The 4,131-nt window shown below is 41.7% G+C and overlaps 1 pseudogene across 1 annotated transcript; it reads right to left on the minus strand.

Moving 5' to 3' along the window:
• Nucleotides 1-475: 475 nt before the first annotated feature.
• On the minus strand, nt 476-3,824 carry LOC114316606 (receptor-like protein kinase FERONIA pseudogene; annotated as a pseudogene). Its single transcript, XR_014336378.1, has one exon. The product of XR_014336378.1 is annotated as a receptor-like protein kinase FERONIA pseudogene (transcript).
• Between the last annotated feature and the right edge of the window lie 307 nt (nt 3,825-4,131).

Below are 4,131 nucleotides of genomic sequence, written 5' to 3' on the forward strand. Positions count from 1 at the left end.
GTTTTGTATCTCTTACATAGCTAAAATAGGATAATATATTAATATTTTGTTTATTATGTCATTAATTAAGAGTAGCATGTGAATATTGTCCCATAAAATTCATGCAATAATTTAATTATTGCCTAACCCGGATCCATTGTTCACATGGTTTGCCATAGAAACATACATAAATTACTACCAAAAGGAATTATTGCTCACATAATATACCAAGGCACAGTTTTGTCTCTAATTAATGGGGTTGCTGGGTGTTGTGGGATTCATTAAAAGACTCTTTTTAATGATTTTAATTGTTCATTTTATTAAATTTCATATGTTAATTATTTAAGAAAAATTAAATTAATATGATAAACATAACTTTATAATTTTACTATTATATTCATTGCTAAAACACATTACTAATAGAAGCATTCGAATTTCCAAGATGAACGAAAAAAAGTTGGTTTAGTTCGATTATCGGATACACAACTAACAAAGATGTAAAATATTCATATATATGCTTCTTAATCAAATAAATGATACAGCGGGGGATGATAATAAGGATGATTATGACATTTAATTACATTGTTATTTAAAGACATACACACACCATTACGATCACAAAACAAAATAAAAATAAAAATAAAAAAATCAATCAAGAAGAACCAAGAGTAGGGGTATACAGAGTTCGATTCGGTCGGGATTAAGAGTACATTTAGCACCGAACCGATCCTTTCAATTTTTATGATTTAAAAACCGACACAAACCGTATTTATATTTTAAACAAAATAAATATTTATGTACATCTTTTGTTTTACTTTGCTACGTTATTAACTTGTTTAATTTAGAATAAATACTTGGTACCTTAGGAATCGACCAGTTGCGACATCCAGCCACCTTCTTAGTAATGAGGAACCTTTCATCTCCACTATCTCGCTTCGCAGAGGCGGAGAAGTGGCAAAGGGAGGTGGTTACCAGAGCCAATTGACGCTGACCGCCAAAATCAGTTTCGCGGAAATGTGATTTCGAAGAAGCATGCCGGTGAAATTGGTCCAACAAAAAATGAACTCGATGTTTCTGGTTCGATTGGCGTGCTAACCTGACCCATGAACAAACCTAATTCTCACAGTATTGCACAAGAGTGGAGGGAGAGGGGACAGTACCTTGTGGCAGAGCATCATCTGCTTGTATAACCCTGCAGTGCTCTTGTGCCATCAATGCGGATGAGTGCACGGTACCTTGTGGCAGATCATCATCTGCTTGTATATTCTTTCACTGATCTTGAGCCAGCAATGCATACGAGGGGATGATACTTGTGGCAGATCAACATCTACTTGTATATCCCTGTTGATCCTGTGCCGCCAAAGCGCACTCAAGGCTCACCACTACATCAGCCATTGTAGGACGTCCATTTGGATTATTATTTAAGCATTTGTTAGCAACTTTTGTGAACACCGTCAGGCAAAGTGGCGAGATTTGGTCCCTCATGCTAGGGTCAATGATCTGACCAAGTTTCTTCTTTTTGATACAATGTTGAGCCCATAGGGCTAGACTGCATTGTTCTTCCTCAAGCCTCATATTGACTGCCGGCCTCCCACAAAGCACTTCGAACAACACAACACCGAAGGCATACACATCTGATTTCTTGGTTAGCCGACGAGTCATGAAATACTCAGGATCCAAATAACCAAATGTGCCTTTAATGTCTGTGCTAACGTGGGTGCCAAAATCGCTTGTGATGCCCATTTTGCACAAACCAAAATCTGAAATCTTAGCTACCCAAGCCTTGTCCAACAGAATATTCGTGGTTTTCATATCTCGGTGTATGACACCTTGCTGAGTACTCGTGTGAAGGTAATCCAATCCACGTGCAACACCAATGCAAATGTTGAGTCTTTGCTCCCATGATATGTGACAAATATTTCCACTGGTATTAATTTCGTAGAGATGATTAGCAAGGGTACCATTCTCTATATACTCATAAACAAGGATCATCTCATAGCCTTCTTCACAATAGCCTATAAGACTGACAAGATTATTGTGTCGAAGCTTGGAAAGCATCTCGATCTCTGTCCAAAATTCATGTGCACCTTGCTTAGACATTGAATTCAACCGCTTTATAGCAACAGTGGTTTCCTCACCATCGATGAGTCCTTTGTAGACCTTACCAAATCCACCACTTCCAATGACCAATTCATCATCGAAGTTGTTGGTCATGGATTGAATCTCAGCAAGTGAGAAGCGACGACACAATCCTTCAGACGGTAATGATGAAGCGTTAGTCTTCGTGGACTTTGACTTGACCACGCTTGCACCGGAGTCTCTCACCATCCTCCGATGCCGGAAAATCAAGAAACCAATCACTGAAATCAAGAATACTCCGCCGATTACACCTCCAGCGATGGCGAAGACCAACAACATCATTTTACTATTCTGTTTGCTCGGTAAAGGAACGTATTCAGGATTGGGCCCGGCGAGACTTCCGTTCGATTGATTCAATTTGAAGATCTCTAAACCGTTCAAGATTGCATCAGCGTACACGGGCTTGGAGTTCACATTCGGGTGCATCGCGAGCCACAAATCCACCTTACTCTGGAGACCATCGACGGGTGGGACAGAAAGAACGTAGTCTTTGAAAACAGGAATTCCGTTACCCCCACTCAAGCGTATAACATCAACCTCTTGATCAGCCGTCTGATTATTCATATACACAGAAAATATCCTCTCATTTTCTTTGGTTACCTCCGGTTGAAACTCGCAAAAATGAAGCCTAGCCAGGTACCAGAACCCAGAATCAACGGTGAAGATCCAAGTCAAATTGTACCGCAAGTTTATATTTGGGTCCTGTCCCATGGTCCGAGCCGTAGTGTACACAGTCGCCGGAGCAGTGTAATTCGGTGTCTCGTTAGTGTATCGAATTGGGACCTCAAGGTGAGGCACCAAACCAATGGCGGCGCCGTATATGTACACGTAATCTTGATGCCACGTCCGGTACATGCCGGTATCGTCATTCACAGACACGTCGTTGCCACCAACGTTTAACCGGTACAGAGTTTCAAGAGCAGTGTTGTTATCGAAATAGGCAGATTGTTGAATGTAGACAGGTTGTTGAATGCCAAGAAAAGGGATACGATCGCCTTTGATGTAGAAATTGTTGGGAATCGAAACGACTTCGATGCCGTTGATAAAGGCGTATGAGTTGGGAGATGGGTTGAATGCTATGTCGAGCTTTTGGGTGTCTCTGACATTGAGAATGTACTCTTTGACGAGAGAGGATTGTCGGGGAACCAAAGCAGAGACGGTGAGGAAGGCACTGAAGTTGCTTAGGAGGGTGTAGTTTGCGGCGGTGACGGAGAAGTAAGATTTTGATCCGTCGAAATTTGAGTAGTTGGCTGGGTAAAAGTAGAGGCGGATGAATTTGGGGCCGGAGGAGACGGGGAAAGTGTAGGTGAATTTGGAGGTGAAGATGCGGGCGGTGAGGAAAGGGATGCCGGGGACAGAAGAGTCTTGTTCGGTGGCCGTGGATGGTGATGAGGTGGTGCCGATGTTGGACGGTGAGAATTTTGGGGTGGCATCACCGTCCCAGCTCCGGCCGTCTTGTGACATGGCGTTGGAGGATGAGCCGCAGTTGAGGAGGAAGTAATCGGTGGGTGTGTAAGGCGGCGTTGTGGCCGCGGTGGAGGAGAGGAGGTGCAGTAAGGAATAGAGGTAGAGAGCGATGGTGAGCATGTTGGGGGTGTTGAAGATTAAAGTGTTTGATGTATTGTCAAGTCCAAACTCGAAGCTAACTTAAGGTGATGAGTTTTTTCAATTTAAGTTGGGTGGTGGCTAAGAGAAGACTTGTAATTGACTCCAAAGACCCATTTGTTTTGGGTTGAGGCGTAGAGGATGGGATGAGATTAGGATGAAGGTAGGGTCCACTTAGTGTTGTGTTTGTTGTAGAGTCGAGGAATGGATTAGGATGGAGAAAAGAATTAAGATGGAGATTGGAACGGAGGAGGAGGAGGAGGAGGAGGAGGTGGTGGTATTAGAAAAATAATGAAGGGACTAGAAATTTTTTTATTTTTTACATGTTGGGCATTTTTTTTAACATTAATGTTTATTTTTTTGTATTTTTTTATTTGTTTTATTATTCTATATAAAAATAATTTGACA

The sequence above is a fragment of the Camellia sinensis genome, chromosome 7, assembly GCF_055761805.1.
Source record: "Camellia sinensis isolate YWXY chromosome 7, ASM5576180v1, whole genome shotgun sequence".
Classification (NCBI taxonomy): Eukaryota; Viridiplantae; Streptophyta; class Magnoliopsida; order Ericales; family Theaceae; genus Camellia; species Camellia sinensis.